An 18,392-nucleotide genomic window follows, 5' to 3' on the forward strand; every position below is an offset into this window, starting at 1 on the left:
ACTTTTTGCATTAAATTTGTTTTTCTCTGATTTCGCTCTTTATAAATGATTTTTCAAGTCATGAAGTCACACGATGGTCTCATATAAGTCAGTTTGGTTCTCTTATCAATTTTCTTTAAATTATATATAATTCGTGAAATAATATTTTTCAATCTCTTGACATGAAATTTTCACCTCAAATTTTCACGTCGATAGTTTATCGTTAATATACCATTATTTATTATTGGAGATTTATATCTGTAGTCACGTAGGTTTCATTTATACGTGGTATACAGATTACGCGAATTTATATTTAAACATGAGCAGAGACAGATTACCCTATATTTCAAACAAGCTATAATTGGCAACCGGGAAACCAAAATTCGTCGAGCCTCCTTCGGCCAGATTTAATCCAGGAATTGCCGTTTCCGTAGCCACATCAAACGGACTCGTTCCCGCGTAGCAAACCCATTTAATTAATGAATTAATTATCGCGAACCGGTGTAATAACGACCATTAGTTCGTGACTCAAATCTTCTCAATTATTTACGTCATTTTCATACAACGATTGTTAAGACGTCAAGCATACACTTAACAATATTTCATTAGAAAATTTCCCCAGCTGAAGTTCAACGTGATTGAGACAATATTCCTATTATGAATATGAAATATCTATATTTTATGAATATCGTTAAAATTCCTCGCTATTAATTTAAGAAAACAAAACTAAGTTTTAATTTTAAATCTGAATCGATACCACAGATAAAAATTCACCTAATCCGCCATCTGCATACTGGGTCGTTTTCAAACAGTAATTTTAAGTAATTTTTTATTCTTCCCATATTTTTGGTTGAATTTTGCTTCGCTTAAAAAATCCAAGGTAGCATGTTACAATAAAAACTATTGGATGATATTCTAGGAACTTGGAAGAGTATTCGAGAATTTTTGGGGATTTTAAACCCCAGAAGCCTAAGAAAACTGCATAGACTTAAACGACCAAGTATGCAGGAAACGCCCGTAAAAGTAAGTTTGCAGTTAGGAGGTGAAATTAAAAATTATAGTATATGGTTTACACTATATTATTTTCTTAGTTAAATTTTTTACTTATCATTCTTCTATTAATAAATACGTATTTTAATTGGCATATAATTGGCACGATCGGTGATATTTCAAATATTAATATACGCAACGAATGATAAAATTGTAATACATTGAAACTATTTAAATTTGTAAATTATTGCAGAATATTATTATGGAAATATTCCAGTTTCTCATAATTCGATTATCGCTACTCTTTCTCAAAAATTTAATCAGAATTTCATTACCTATTCCATGACTAATTTCAAATAATATCCACCGTTGCTGTATTGTATCTGCATGAAATACTTTAACATCGAAATCAGGTTACAAAGCTTCATTAGCCTGTAGATGCGATTAATCGTTTCCACGCTTCTGCATTCCTTTATCTCCGGAATAAATAATTTCTCGCACGGCAGATGAACCGTGCGATCGGAAAGTAATAAAAGGGAACTTCCCAGATGCTAATTACTTGGAAATCGTTAGGCGACGAAGGGACCGACGGCGTTGCATCGCTTAAAGTCCCTCGGAACTTTATTATATTAGGATGAATCGGCGAACCGTGAGATAGTTAAGTAAAGTAGAGTTTAATGTGCTGAAAGGTTTAAACGGCGGCGAAGTGTGGACGGTGAGCTAGTGCTTCTTTCGACCCGAATAACGATTCCATAGTCCACGTTCTCTATTATTAAATCGTTGGATAAAGGAATCCTGTTCTCTGCAATCGGTCAAGCACGCCGATGTTCCAACAAAGGGGATGCAAAATTCAATAATAAAACGAATTCTGTGAAATTTTCTTAATCATTTGCGATAAAAGAAGCGAACACACACGCGCATTTCCATATATTTATTTCTTAGTAACTATTGCTTCCTTAGAATTCTGAGAATGTTTCAACAATTTTCATTTCTAGAGGATTAACTTCGTACGTTAAATAGAATATTACGACAAGCGATATCGAGTAAAATACTTACTGTTCCACTGATATTTGCGATAATTGCACGTAAGTGACTATAGTGAATGAAATAAATAGATATAACCTAAATTAAATCGTAACAGTATCGTACGTTAAAATAGAATCTCAAGTCGTGCATGGCAGGGTCAAAATAACCCTCCTTGTTCATTTATTTCGCTCTTTTGCTGGTAACAATCGTAGTAACTCCGCGAGTAAAAACAGAATAAATTCCAGAAACTTCGTGTATCGAATAATTTCCCAGTTCACAATCCTATCTTACGGGCCCCTCTTCCACGAGATTCCTCAATTATTCATGACAAAAGGTCCCAACAACAGTCAGCCTGCAACCTAAATAATGCATTAACAAAGAGGTCGAAGAAAAGATGGAGCAACAATCAATTTTCAATGAAAATCACACTGCTCCTTATCCGTCTGAAACAAGTGTAAGCCCGGTCCTGGCGACAGGTCGCTTTGTTTATCGCAAGAGCCGACGCACCAGACCATTTCAGCTTATCCACCCCCTCGTTGTCCCAACCCCCCGACCGTTCCGGACGCAGCATTCGCGAACAAACGATACTCTTTCTGCCTGGCGGGACACGGCACATTCGTGAGTATGAAAAAGAATTGCCACCCCCCGCCCTCACCGTGCTACCCTCGCCTAACGGTAACAAGAGCTTAATCTCTGCAGCTTTTCTCCCTTCCCGAAAGCTACGATGGAGACTCGGCGTTTGTACGCGCACACTGTAGCGGACGATTCACGCAACCGACGTCGGATTATACCCCTTTTTCAGTCGAAGATAGGGAGGAGGGTGGGAGGGGCAGGAGGAAACGGGAACAGAGAGCGGGCTGAATGGTTTAGCGAAGTTTAACGCTTCGCGGTACCGCTATTTTCTTCGATTTTTCATCGTCTCTCTCCAACTCTTTCACGGTAAATCGGTAAAAAGGTATTTTTTGAACTTTTCGCTTAGGTCTTGTTTGTTTTTCGTTATCATAGCTCAGACTTAAGCGACTGGCTCGCAATTTCAATGGGAGAGTAGTTTTCAAGCTGCTTCGATAGCCTCGAGAGTTTTCGAAGATCTTTCAAGATATTTGACTTTCTCTTTTGGCATTGCAGTGCGGAGCTTTGAGTTTGGAACTCAATGTATTCAAAACAGCATGCAATTGTTATAATAAATGCCGCAGTACAGTTTCACTATTGACTCCTTTAGTGCCGATTGTAATCAACCTTAACGAGAACTATAGAATCTTCGAAATCTAGAAGCAAAAATTTCTATTATACCTGTAACGAAAGATGGGACCAACGAGTTATCAATTTAAATAGTTTCTTAGGAATTTTATTGAGAATAACAAATATTTCTGACGATTCCAAACAAGAACTATATTTCCAATAATATTCCCAAAACCCGGAAACAAATATTAACCAATTCCAATCGTTCTCTAAGAACTTTCATCGACAATCTCTGTAAAAAGGTTGCATTTGTAACCGCTAGAAAATTGTACAATTCTAGAAAATTATACAACTTTAAAAAATTATAGGATTCATACAGTGAATAATTCCAATTTCACGTAATTATCAGAGTTACCATAGAATGGCCCCATAAAGCTCTGAAAATCAAAATCATATTTTCTTCCTTCCTCATCAACTCGCCATTTCTTTTACGCGAGATCGCATCCCTCTGGAATCCCTGCCTAAGATCTTCATTCGTCAAAAGAAAAAGCTTCAGAAAGAGGCCCGTCGAAGGTTGCCGATGTGATCGTGAAAAGAACACGCGGACGTGAATCGACGAGCAGGATCTTCTCCTTTCGGATATTATTAATCCATGCCAGCAGCGGGTTCAACCCTTTCGCAGAAAGGATTATCCTGGTAATGCAGCTTCTTCCGTTGGTCCGTCACGGTTCTTCTCCGCCGTTTCTTTCCAGTTGGATCTCGCTCGGAGGGATGATGAAAACGCCCCGTTGAGTTGCCGCTGCGCGCACCCCCTAACAACGGCGACGAGGGAGGGCTGAGAAGGGGATATAGGGGTGGCGTTCGCGTGATACGTAGAAAGCACGCTCGCCTACTACCACGAATTAGGTCACGAGCCAGCTGCGGGGCACGCGGAGAAAAATACCAACGGGCTACGAGAATGACGAGGGATGGCGGGGGTGGCGTACATCGATCGCGATTGTCCCACGAGCTCGACTTTTGCCAGGTCGCCGGCGAGGGTGGTAGTAAACAAGCGTGGAGACGACCTGCCTTTGTTAAAGAGAAGGACTCGTTACTTCTCGTTCTCCATTCCCTCTGTTTTTTATTCTCTCCTCGTTCTGTTTCTTTTCGTCTTTATTATTTTGATGTTGTTCCGATTCGTTTTGTTACAGTCGTTCGTGCTTTTCAATAGGTGTAAGGATATTTTCTTTGAGATAGGAAAACGATTGCGGCAGGAGTTTGTAAGGAGGGTTGTTTGTGGTTCGCTTGCTGTGTATGGTAGTTTTCCAGAATTGTTATACGGGAAATGGAAAATTATACGTTTCGGACTTATACGTTTTAGACTTATACGTTTGAGGTTTTGCTAGTGAGAATCAGGAAGCTGCGTTAGGTAAGCAAGTTATTATTATTTATAACGTATAATGGAGAGGAATATGTACATAATTATTATTTGAAATGTTAGTATTTCTGTAATATATTCTACATTGTACATCGTGGTATTGTATTTTTAATATCGCAAGCGGTGTTGTTATTCGTATTTCTGACGCTCGATACTATGTTAAATTAATTAATACTGTATTTTCAATGACCGAAATGTTGTTACTATACATACTATAGTGTTCTGTATACCGTTTACCTACTGCGCTGGTATTGTATTTTTAACGCTGAAAACACTATTCTAAATTCCAGTATTTGCGTTTTACCGCTTTGTTTGATGAAGTTATTAGATTTTTGGTAAAAAGAACAGGCGTGACAATAGTGCAACGTTTTCCATGATACATTTTCAGTTTCATCAGTTTTTAACAGAGTCGACGCAGTTTGCCTGCGAGGTGATAAATATAAAAGTAGGATGAACTCGGGCTTTGTTTCGCCTCGTTTTATCATTTTTTAATCGCGTCGCGATTTCTTTCACGAGTACGCCGATGAAACCAAATAGCTATTTGCTTTTCATTATATTCTTATGGCAATTTTGTATATCGTAAATATGCCAATAAAAGTTGGTGGTCCTTTTTGTGACGCGCATTTTATTTACCTGCCGTTCATAGTCTTTTTATATTTACTGATAAGAGTGGCCATTCGCCAGCCATTCGCTAAAATGGAACATAAACGCCCACCTATACAAGCAATCACAGATGACATTCATATATTTTTTTATGCCTTTTAGGATCGTTTGCTCCCCCGTGTTGTGATTCAAGTGACCTTTCCGTTTCGAGTGTCGAATTTGTACTAATCCCCCAGGTATAGTACGCTGTTCGAGTTAAATTAGTTGAGCACTCCGTCGAAGATGTACTCTCGAGGTTACAAAGCGTGCTATAATTAACGTTAAATGTTTCAGCTGCCGCTAAATTTGTTTAAATGTTAATCGTTTCTGACATTATTCCTCATAAAACCAACGATATAAACAAATGGATGGTTTTATCTTTGGAACGCAGCCTCGTCGTTTGAATTTCATAGTAACGTGTTCCCTCATTCATTGTGAGTTTTCATTTCAATTTCACGTTAAACATTGTAAGAAGACTAAAAAGGAAACACCCAACAGATTTCATAAAAGATATAACCTAGCAAATACGAAGATGGCACCCCGCTGTAGGTAGCCACCCACATGCTATATTTTTATTTTTATTTTTTTTTTATCCTAATCACTAAGATATAATACCTTACCAAATGTCCTTCTGGACAAATTGTAAGAAAAAAAAAAGAACAAAAATAAACTAGAAAAAAAATTTCACGTTAAAGTTTTCTTCAAATCATTCAAAGTCCTTTTACTTGCCGAAATGAGAACGAGTTTAAATCGTAAACGTAGGAGATTAATATAAAATAAATACAAGTTACATTTTAGAATGTCGAACAGATCTCTGCCCAAATTCAATTTCTTTAATTGTGCTCATAAGAGTATGAATTTGCATAAACATATTTATTCTTCCTCTATTACAATACTCTGTTTGACACAATTTTCATCGCTTTATTCCAACACATTCTATTTTAAACCATTCAACCAATGATTGAAATCCAAAGTAAAATTCGCATCCAGCTCACAGCTTCTTCCACCAAATCGATTCCCGCCTCGATTATTCGAAAATCATCCGAAAATTCGATGTTTTTCGAGCCGGATTTAGGTCAAGAGAAGCATTTCCCCGGAGCATGTTCGCGTGACGATAAAGCAAACGAAAAATTCGCTCGGCCAATCGAGTTCAGAATGAAAGGCGATGCAACGGATTTAGAGAAACTTCTGCAAGATTGCGTGACTTCCTTGCAACGCGTATGTGTGTCGATTCAGAGTGAGGTGGTCTGGTCATAATTTCGCGGTAGTAAAAGATCTCGACGAATCGGCCGGAATCCGAGCTTTCGAATCTTCGTCTTTTACTAAGTCGTAATATCGACGTTGCGTTGGAACGAGCAGGAATATCGATTCTCTATCCTGAATGGATCATTTCTCCTGAAGGAAGATGGTGCAATTTGCGTCACGAGACCCGGAGCACGTTTATTTTGCGTGTTCCCGCTAGAGCAGCTTTATGGTCGCGTATCACTTAGTTTAGAGACGAGCTGACGGAAGAGAATCGTCTCGATAGTCTTGGCATAGGCGTAAGCGGGTTGAGAATCCACGTCGGCTCTGAACGGGGGATGGACTAATAAAAGTCGACAAGAAGAATTTCACCTGGAATGAGAACGTTATGTTAAACGTTTTCATTTATCTCTGGCTGGCTACCGAGTAAGGCAGAAGGTGGAAGAATTTTTCTTCCTATTTTTTTGCAGGTTACTTTATGGAGGAGCAGTTGGTGCTGCTTGTATTCTTCGCTATGGCGCTGGAAGTAATTACTTCGAGTACTCTGTAACGAATAACAGTGATAACTATTTGAAATTTATTTGTTTCGTATAACGAATAATAGCGTAGGGCAAAGGAATGAAATTGGTCATATGCCAGTAATACGTGGGTCTGTTCCAAATTAGTCATAATCTGCTATTATTACTTTAAAAATTTGAAGTTGTAAACTTTTTTGGCTCACCAAGAGACGAACAATGAAATAATGGAGTTGTATGAATGTGACATTATTAGAAGGTAATTTATATGGTGTTGTGTTAAGACACAAAAAGTCTACTAAAGTAGCAAAGGTTTTACAAAATCCGTCAAAAAAATTGTAAATGCGACCAAAATTTTTGTAACTTAAACATCATAGAAATATCATAGTGATCTTTAAGAAGAACTTAAATTATTATTTTTAAACGTTAATTAAAAGCAAGCGGATCTGGGAGAGAGAATATAATGCAGTTGATAATTAAACATATTTTCTCTGCATATCTTTCTAACGCAATGGTAAAGATGAACAAACATATTTCACGATTATTAAGCTTTAGAATTACTCAATGTTCACAGAAACTATACCTTTTTAATTTATTCTTAAATCTATCCTTTTATATTGTACGTGACTGTGAATATAATAAAATCTTCGCAAGATTATCTATTTACGTGATCTTTAAATACTGTCAGTTACGCATCAATCTTCTTTGCAATCAAATTCGTAACAGTTCCATTAGCATTTTCAATAGAATGATAGACGACTGTCAACGCTGGAGACCTCGATGAGTATTGAAAGAAATCACGCGACACGCGACAGAAACGAACGCAAGCAGCATTCGAAGAAGAACGTGGAGGTAAACCGTGAACTAAGTCCGAACGCTACGTGTGCAACGAAACGTAAGTAGACTACAATAGATTGCTAGATTGGTCTAGAAACTCCGTAACGCTGAAAACGCAGGCACCGTGAGCGTGTGTGAAAGAAGCTGACGGAAGACGTGAACGAGGGCGAAAGGAAAGGTGGCTGAAAAGCGAATGAAAAGTATAAAATGTGACAAAGGCGGCAATGTTGGAGCAGCTCATCAGCGTTCGCCCAGAGAACGAAATTTTTTTGTCTTTGTCGAGATGCTGCTTATTTAAAGTCAGCCTTCCTTTACAATTGCAGCGTAAAAAGAAACTGAAATTTCGCTCGTTCCCAGGCGTATCTTTAACGTATAAGCATTGTAATGCGTGTTTTTGTTTTAACGACTCTTGTAGTAGGTGCTTTGCCTTTTCTTTCACTCCCATATTGAAATATCGTGCTCGAGAGATTTCGAGGTCAGAAGTTGATGTTTCAGTGAAAAATGTTCCAACCTTGTTACGGCAGTGGTAATTATTAGGCAATTTTTTAAACGAATCACGAGATGTTAAATTATAATGGGAAACATCGAATATCGTATCTTAGTTATAATGCGTATAATTCTAACTTAAATTCGACTTTATAGAGACATTTTAAATTGACATTATCGAAACAATTGTTTCGCCGTACGTACTTTTGCTGGTTAAAATGTGGACTAATGGAAGCATTTCGCGACGCAATCTTGAAAATGAGACATACGAGTCCAATGTAAATTAGTACGTACGTATCTACGAATCTGCATCTACAGATCAGACGAAAGGTAATTAGAGCATATTTCTTGCCCTTGCATCGTCTCAGTAGCTAACTTTCTAACGATGTACAGTATCAAACACCTAATCACTCACGCTCTCAATTTTTGCGACCATTCATCCATTCACCCTTAACGATCTTACCAAATTTAGAAATCTATACATTTTGATTCATTCAGTGTTTCCAATGCGCATCTATTATGAAACTCACAATATCTGAGGTGATAGTGCGCTACTGCTCGTGTGTAGAGTGAGACAGGTTCTGCTGCGGGTCGCCGGTGTCGCGGTACTGCTTCATTTTTCTTCTCATTTTTGATGCCGCGGAAGAAAAATCGGACTTCGGTCGCCGGGATTTGAAACCCGGGTTCCGAACGTTCGTAACCTAACCACTGCGCTACCGTTGTCCGACACTAGTTATTGTCGAGTGCCGCCACATAACAACTACAACACTTACATGTCAATAGCTGAATGCACATCTAGAATCAAATATGTTCATACACCAGAGAATTCTCATATTCTAACAACATAGCAAATCATCTTATAACATTTACATATGAATAACAATATCCAAACGTGCGTTACTCGCCAGCTTACGAATTGAAAGAGGGGATAACTAGGCAAAAGGCCAATATCGTCGTTCTTATTACCTTAAAGAAACTCGTAGGCTGCTCTTCGAGAGGAGGAGCGACACGCTGCCGTAGTTTCGCATTTACGATTATTATAATGACGACCGGTGGGCTCCATTACCAGGATAGCCAGGCGCGTACCCGGTTTCCACCATTAGGCCCCTTCTTCTTCTTCCTCTGCGTTTTCTCGCCCAGTCCGCGTCCGCTTTCTTTTCTCTAGAAACGATCCCTGTAATAAACCGGCCGCGCTAAAACGCCGCTATAAGCGGCCCTCCTAATATCGCGGTGACTTTGCCAGATGGTATTAATAACGTGCCTTTAGTATTCATGGCTTTAGCTCCCCCTTTTCAGCCGCTGGATAATCGTTGAACCCCTCCAGAATGCTCTTTTCCAGGCGGACTTTGTCTTCGGTCTTACCATCAAGACGTTTTCTTTCCACAAGACAATGATCTGGATTTGTTCCTCGTGGATGATTCGCGTACCCCTGGTTTTGATTTTAGTGGTTCGTTGTAAGGGTTGTAGGATAAGGATTTTTGGGGCGGATGGCGATTAAGACTTTATTACGAAGATAATTTTTGAAGAAAGCTGCGTGACTTAGGGTGAACGATACAGAAGCGTTTCTCGATTGTTAGATGTAATTAGGGTCGTTGAAGAATGGATCTTTGACCATATCTGTTTGTATGAATTGTGATTTAGGACGTGTTTGAAGAATTTTTAATTTGAGTAGAAAGTTTCCATTTCTTCAGGAATATTCCAATGAAACGTGGTATAAGTGGAATGCTCGATTAATATACCTTTCCAGGTTTGAGTAACTTTAACACTAAGAACATGTAGATGTTTTGTACAAAATTAATCGATGAAACGATATTATGTGATGAATTATCCGGAAAATTCCTACAAAATTTATCAGTTTGAAGTATATATGAAGATTATAGGGGATGTTAAGCTTCAATAGCAGTATTGATATGAAATTGTTAAATGTTATTGGCCACCATAATAAATTGTCCAATATATGTGCATATTAAATATTCTAATATTGTACCTTATAACGAGATGAAATATTTTGCTAATTATTATTTTATATCGCACGTATTGGGGTTGCACGTGACAACTGTAACGACGTTAGGTGTGAAACAATAATGTCAACCATACTATCAAATTTGCAAAATATTAAACGATGTAATATTACTGGCTTAATTACGTCGCATGCAATAATATTTAATCTTGATCAATAATATTGCATAATATTGTGCAATTATACGTATTGCTCTGCAATGAATATTTTTTCGTCGTTTCATTTAAAATGAAAATTGATAATAATGCAATATTGCATATGTGATTTATGCAGTGTAAAACTAACAGACATGACGTTTTTCTAATGTCTTTAAATATTATTATTGATAAACTGCGGATGAACACAACCAAAGCAATGAAATTTATCTTACCTATCAAACATGTAATAAATACTTTATTTTAGATATTTTACTTATTCTTGCATATTTATATTGTTATATATATATGTGTGTGTGTGTTTGAGTGTGTATTTATTTATATTGTATGCATTTTTGCAACTTCAAATTATTCATGAATGCATAGAAATTCGCAGTCTAGTTATTAGGAACTTTTCCATGTGATTCCCAGTTTCATTTATGAAAAGAATCTTCCATTTGTTATAATATAACATTTTAAATACACCGCCAATCTCCACTGGAATACAATCGGAATCATCCAACATGTACTTTTTTAATAAATTTATTTTTCCATTACTTTTCCATCAAACGCAGGCGAATTTCCAGCGAAGCCACCCCCTTCTGCCCGTATCGCGTCGCGTAAAACAGAACGAAACCAAATAAAAGAAATGGCAACAAACCAAACACGGGCAAAAAAAAAAAATAAATAAAGCAAGGGAGAAAAAGGAAATTCGTACAATTTTTCACAAGAGAGATCGAACGAATACACGAAGGGGTGCGGGGGCGATACCGGTCGGTTGTCGATTGGATTCAACAATCGAGGCGATCGCATCGCTGCCCGAAAGTAAATAAACGCGCGATAAAACGAGCGCGTGTATCGCCAGCGAATAATGTTATCGGTGATCGTGCAGCGGCCGCGTTTGAACGAGTCGCCTGTAGATTAATTGGCAAACTTCCGGTATGGCGCTTCCAACCCGCGGCACCAAGTGCGACCGGTTTAGTTATGCGCATAACGGATGCACACCGGCGCAGTTTCTGCGTGCAAATGAAGCAGCGACTATTCGACCACCCACGCTCGTTCGTTCGAATAAAATATGGAAAATTCCGCCCTCGTTATCCTACACCACTATTCCAGATTTCTTTCTTCGTACTGAGTTTCATTTTATCGATTATTCGGCCGTTGTTGCTTGTCAGTAGGATTAATGGTTTTAATTTATTCGAGTTTTTCGCACGGTTTGAGAACGAGAGAAGAGAAGAAATCCTGAGGTGACGAGCATTGTAGTTTGAAGTTTTTGCGGACAGAAGCTTCTATTAGAGTTAAGGAAGTTTTATTAATTTCTAGATATTGCATCTATACGCATAATTTTTTTTGCTTCTAAAATAAGAGAGTCGCTATACATATAATCGAATATAACGTTTTATTTTAATTTGTATAGTAGGAATCAAGCTAATTTTACTGTAATTTTACTATCTAATATCAGTGCAGCGATATAATAATACAGTTGCTGGTAAGCGTTATGAATATGCAATTTCTAATAGTAGTTAATAATAGTAAATAATACTGAAATATTTCTTTGGGGTAGTTTCGAAGGAGTTTGGTAATCGACATTAGATTTGAAAGGTGTTTGTATTAATTATAGGAGAAACGATGATCGTTCATAATGTGACGCAGAAGTCAAGCTATATATAAATACTTGTGAAACTCATTCGCATTTCGTAAACATTCCGCCTAAAAATATAAAAGGCCTCGTCCTTGGCAGCTCTCTAAAACGTGCAAGTGAAAGTGTCTAACCTTGGTCAAGGAGACGATTCGTTTGAATTGACCGTCGAGCAATCTTCCTGCCTGCAAGCCTTTCCTCTCCGCGGGGTGAAAGTTAAAATTCCAAAGGGCTGGAAATTACCGTCTCAACGGGGATGAATATTTCACGTCGCGTTAGATTACATTCGGCTCGAGGGGTTAAATCCCGAGTCGAAGGGCATAGCGGTTCGTATTTTCCAGCTGTGGTACGATGGTCGACGACGACCTTGCCACCCTTCCGAAATACATTTAAAAATCGGCAGCTCGACAGTTCCAGAAGAGAAGAGCCAGCTTTACGTTGTGCTCGAATCGATAAATGGGGTTGCATCCTCGCCCCTTGTCCTTCCACCCTTTCGTTCCCCTCGTTTCTACCACCTCCGGACACCCTTAAGAGCCAGAACGTGAGATGACGGTTAAAGGTCAAGGCCGGGCTATTTCCTGCACGACCGAACCTCGAATCTGTCGGGCTACGAAGGTCCGCCGAGAAAACGGGGGATGAAACTGCGTGGGCACGTGGGACACGCTACTGAAAACGTCGTGATGAACGAAGCCGTTCGTGTGATATCGACCGGTTTGGAAAATCCCTTTGAGGCATTTTTTCTTTCTGATGCGTTTGGGGAATAAAGGAAAATACGTGATATTTTTTGTTGTTTGTTATTTTTGCTGATACGATTGGGAGTTGGTATGGTTTCTAGTCTGGTAGGTTTAGTGGAGTTAATGGGTGTTCGGGGAATGATATCGAAATTGACAGATGTTGGATTCGTTTATATTTAGTTGTTGATTGTGTATTTTTTAAGGGTATTGTTAAAGATTAATGCATTTTTAGATTATTATTTATTTGGATATCGTAATGGGGTGGATTCGCAATTTGCTTCTCATATGAAACTGATGCATGTTGAATTTCATTCGATCCTGTAATTTCTATATACATTTCCAGATTGATTTTGAATTTAACTAATATGACAATCGTGCCTCATTGTAGTATTGATGAAATTTCAAAATGTTTTATATGGATAATACAATATGGATATAAATATTTTCCATACGAATCGTGCGAATACTTTTCTAAGCCAGTGTACATGAAACTTTGAAAATAGTCTAGAATGATATTTAGACTTCAAGCATTTGAGAAAGTCACCAGCGAGAATAAAAAATGGTAGCTGCGAGTTTAAGCGAGAAAATAAACAACCGCAAGTGTTTCGAAATCCAAGGCGTGCGAGTTCAAAGAACCGCGAAAGAAATCACGGACCGGAAGCGGCTTCCGTGGAAGTTCGCAGACGTCAGGAGAGGGCAACGTGAGTTAGAGCCGGCAAATGCAAAGTTATGGCTTGCAGAACACTTTAAACAGTCGTAAAATATGAGACTGCGACGAGCGTCGCTCAACCCATGCAACGAATCCTCAACGCCACCCTTCAGCCCCCTGTTCTACATCCAACAGGGGTATTTCTGCAGCGAGAAAAGTAGAAGAAGACGTCAAGGAGACACAGGGGAAGAAAATACCGCGGCTGTTGAGCATCCCGCGGGCTCGTTTGTATCGCGAGAGCAAAATGTCGCGAACAACTTCGTTTGAGCACCTTGTTTGCGAAGGACTCGTCGCGCAGGATTGCAGTTCGCGATTGATCGTGCCAAAATTACTTCTTTCGATTATATATAGCGATGAATGTTTTAATTTTTCTCTTTTTTATTCTTAGGTCTTTTTCATTTATCGTTCTTGCCTCGAATGTTAATAACAATATATTGAACGAATGGTTAGTATAAAATAGTATTAATGGTAGAGTTGGTTCGAATCGATAAAGATAATATAAGAAAGTTATACCGTAAGTCTATTAACAATAAGTTTCTTGTCTCTCGACCATGTTTGTTCTTGTTACAAGTAGTTCTCCTTTTAAGGTTCTTATTACGAAAATAAGTTGATTAAGTTATTAAGAAAGTAGTTCTAGTAAAGGGTGAGACTGATGGAAGGATTTCTACCTAACTGAAGAAAAAGTATTTTTAAATATAAACTATACAGGTTTTTTCTTCGTCTTTTTGTTATTAATATTTTTATTCAGAGATATGATAAATTGGAAATGTAATTTAGGAATAATGAATGTAGAATGCACATGAACAGAAATAGAGTTACGTGATCGCTGGTCTTCTCGTTGGAAAGTCGTGTTTTTGTAAAGCAGACAACGAAGTCCGCTTTCTTTCGTAGCAGAAAGCACACGGCAGGATTCGTTCAATTTATCCTCATTCATAATTCAACGATCCGAGACGCGAACCTTGCGAGGCGTTTACTTAACGAAAGGAAGGAGCTACGCGATACCCGGTATTTTGTGATTCCAGCCTTTTTATTTGAGATTCATTTACGATGATTGGGGAATGAAATTCCAGGAAAGTTGGAATCAATTTCATCGGTATGATATTATATTTCAAAATTTTTCATTTGATTTTTTGAAGATTCCTCAGGAACTTTAAAGTTTATTTATCTTTCAACGGCACTTCGTTAGAAGTTTCAGTATTATAAAATTTATCGCGATAATCTGAAGACAATCGTAGAATTTATTAATGAAATATGTAATTTTTTTTATTTTCGTACATTTTGAAACGAACATATTTTAAACTATATATGGATAATATAAATAATATGTATCTCGTCAAATTATTTGGGATTGTGATTTATTCGGGAATTACACCTCAGTGCAGTTTACAAAGCGCGTTATCCCCGTGATAGATAAAATAGATGATGCAATAAATACTAACTACGTAATTTTCCGCATCAATTAATTTAAGCATAATACAGAAATTTGACAAGGCTGTGTCAACCAACGAACCAAAACTTCAATCAAATTTCCAATTACCACACACAACTATTTACCACTTAATCACCCCCATTAAATCCTGCAACAACAATAGAATTTACAACCACCTGAAACAACCGCAGACTCTATCTTCGCAAAACCACATCAATCAAAATGCACAACCCATTAACACCCAGCCAAAAATAGTTCGATGTTCACCTCTATATCCAATCTCGTTACGGCCGTACCTACAACGTAACTCATTATCATCTCCCAATTTTCTACTCTTTGTTGTATACTTTCTTTCAGTAACAAAACACTGTGCAAGTTGGCTGAACAACATTCTTTAACTTTACATCGCCAGTGTCCCGTTTCAGAAACCTTCGGTCGTAAACAAAAATTTCACAGCGGAGACAGGATGGGAAGCCTGTGTGCAACACAGTATCCACCCTGTGACTCCTTTTTCTACCTTTCCGCATCAAACGCCCTTTTTTAACGTGGATTTAACGAGGCGGCCAGTTCCGGTTATCTTTACCCAGAGCCCCCGGGAAGCCTTTAAAACCGGCAAGATGGCTGACGATACGTAGCGAGTGCACGCCCACGTGATCCTGCAGCCACCACTACCGCTTTTTCATCCCCTTTCCGGCGGCTAGCTGCGTCAGCCTCGTTGCACGGATCGACAACGAGGGGCAAGAAGTGGCCAGCTTTGCATAAGAGGGAAAACACTGGCGCCACTTTCTCGCCTTCCCTCGGCCTCACCCCTCTCCTCCATCCCCCGATGCACCACCGACGTGACTTCGTTTAATGGCAAAACGATGTACCTTTGGATTGATTTCGAGACAAGATTGCGATTTTTCGAACGGGGATACTCGTTCTTGCGGATGATGGTTGGTAATGAGGTAGATTCGGTAAATTCTGAGGTGAGTTTGGAATGGGGCGATCGTAGGGGTAGGTGGGTTGTAGCGGTCAGTTAGGGGTGTTCTGTTGCGGCGAAGGGGTTGGAGCTGTGGTTCAGCGTATGGGAGAGTGTTGTGTTTATGGCATTGATACATTGCTCTGTTTTAATGACTCGTTTCTTGATGGATTGAGGCTTTGAGGGTGAATTTGTTTGGATGATTTCTTCTGGAAATAAATGGTACAAGTGGTGAATATTTAATAGATCGCGGAAAGCTTGAAGTTACGTATAATTCATAAATTAATAATAATATCAATTATCGTCCAATGTCATCCTGCTACAGCATGGAAAATTGATCAATTTTTAATTAATTAATTCAGGTTTCTTTTTCGGACGAGTAACAATTATCTTAAACAGAACATTTAAATATTTGGCAAAAATTTGGAATAAATAATTCTCTTCCGAATATAATGCAGAACTTTGCGAATAATCTAAGAATCAAACGTCCCTAAATCATCTTCTCGAAATTGTCGATCTTTTAACAAAATACCTCGTATTAATCCTTCGGGAAATAGACTTTGAATAATATGAGGACTCTGCAATCCGTTTGAATTCATCCGATACAATTCAATTCGTCTTCTGTTCAAAAATCGTTCGGTCGAGAAGCGACCTACTTTCGGCAGACAATGAAATGGTCCTGAAACAACCCTCTTCGGGAGAACGAATCACATCTGCGACCACAAAGACCCCAAACGAGAGTATCCCAAGCTGTAAGATCCTGTCGTGAATCAATAATTCTGCTAGTAAACGGTAACGAGCCATTAAGAGGTTGGTTCGCGAAAGGCACCGACGTTAATGACCTGTAAATAAATCTGTCGAGCCACTGTCACGGCCATAAGGGCGGCAATGACGGGGATCCAAATGAAATTAAGGCTTGGCCAAAGGGTTGGTGAGCTCTGAGTCGATTTTAATCATTTCATTGTCACAATGCGAATATACATTTTCGTTTCGAAGGATATTCTTCTTTATTTTATATTCGAAGGGAGGAGGATTTTTATCATTATTTTTATTAGTAAGAAAAAGAAGAAAATATATGAGAGAAATAAATATCGAATTTAGAATAAAGTGAAGGTATAAAGATTTCCTAACTTTTTGAAGTGTGTAGTGTGCAGTATTGTTTATCGATCTTTAAAAATCTGACTAATAGAAAATAGTAGCTTAAAATAGAAAAGGAAGGGTTGCTCAAATAATAAATCAACCTGATATAACAAATATTACTTCGACATGTGTTCTGAAAAATTCTGGAAACTTCTTTTATCGCTCTGATCGGGAATAAAAGTCCCTACCAATGTAAAAGTTAGGCAATCTTTGTTGATATATTTCTAATAAGTAAACTTTGAATGCAAATTAACTATTTCTTGTATACTCATAGAAAATATTAAATTTAATTTCTTTACGACGCACACGCACACACAAAACTTCAAAAGATCCATAAATTCATTGCTAAAAACTCAGAACCTCGGAAATTCGATTCTCCTTGGCCCTTCATCAACAGGAAAAAATTTAATTCAATTTGAAAAAAAATACAGAATATCTAAGTGATGAACCTCTCAAAGATAATCATGAAATAAAGATAATCTTCATCGGTACAGAGAAATTAATAATTCTATTTAAGCAAACACACACAGAATGTCAAAACGAAAGGGTTTGAAAGGGTTGATCGCGTGCGTTCTGGAACGGTGTCAGTGGTTTCATTGTCGCGGCGTGGCGCTATCTCTCATAACCGGCTTGTTCTTACGGGTTTTCTCGTGGAGCTGGTCTATTGTCGACGACGATGCCGCGTCGACGTAGCTGCGCCGTTATTGACGAGGCGCTGTGACCTGTATTCGGTAACTGCGCGTCCCGGCGCTCCTCGTCCCGGCACTCGTCTCTCTCCGACACTCGTTCGACAAAGACGACCAGCTGCGACCGGTTACGAGCGTCGGAATTACGACGGACGATTCGATCGAGCGGCCTTGAACGGACCGCGACTCGCCAACCCATGTACACCACTTCTTCAGCGGCTCTGAGATTGATTCTTCTAATACGCATACTACCAATACAAGATACTACACTCACTCATAATAGTATTGAAACATCTTTATGAATATATTGTTATAGTTAGAGACACCTTTTACGAGTAAATTATGTGCGTTGTATGAAACAGTTTGACATTTCATTGGCATGTTATAAGACGCGATTATCGTAGTTACATCGTTAAAGTTTGAAACAATCTGAAAATGTATATAGAATTTTCGAGACATTTAGTACAAGCATGGCTATATTTCATACAGATTACAAAAGTATTGAAATTGTGAATTATTCATTGTGATGATAAATCTAGATACTCGGTGGGACCGTAATATATTTGATATATTATATCATATTTAACACATGTTATGTAATATTTAATACTTATTTCATGCTTAAAG

General features: G+C 38.3%; 1 long non-coding RNA gene across 4 annotated transcripts in view; it reads left to right on the forward strand.

The window, feature by feature from the left end:
• Positions 1-18,392, forward strand: part of LOC132905292 (uncharacterized) — a 119,667-nt gene that overhangs the window by 11,883 nt on the left and 89,392 nt on the right. For 3 of the 4 annotated variants that reach the window (XR_009657770.1, XR_009657767.1, XR_009657769.1), the window contains exon 1: positions 16,218-16,870. The exons of the other annotated variant lie outside the window; for it this stretch is intronic. This is a non-coding gene — a long non-coding RNA (uncharacterized LOC132905292). Of the gene's footprint in view, positions 1-16,217; positions 16,871-18,392 lie in introns of those variants that run through there. 4 annotated transcript variants of the gene reach the window in all.

The sequence above is a fragment of the Bombus pascuorum genome, chromosome 3, assembly GCF_905332965.1.
Source record: "Bombus pascuorum chromosome 3, iyBomPasc1.1, whole genome shotgun sequence".
In the NCBI taxonomy this organism is placed as follows: Eukaryota; Metazoa; Arthropoda; class Insecta; order Hymenoptera; family Apidae; genus Bombus; species Bombus pascuorum.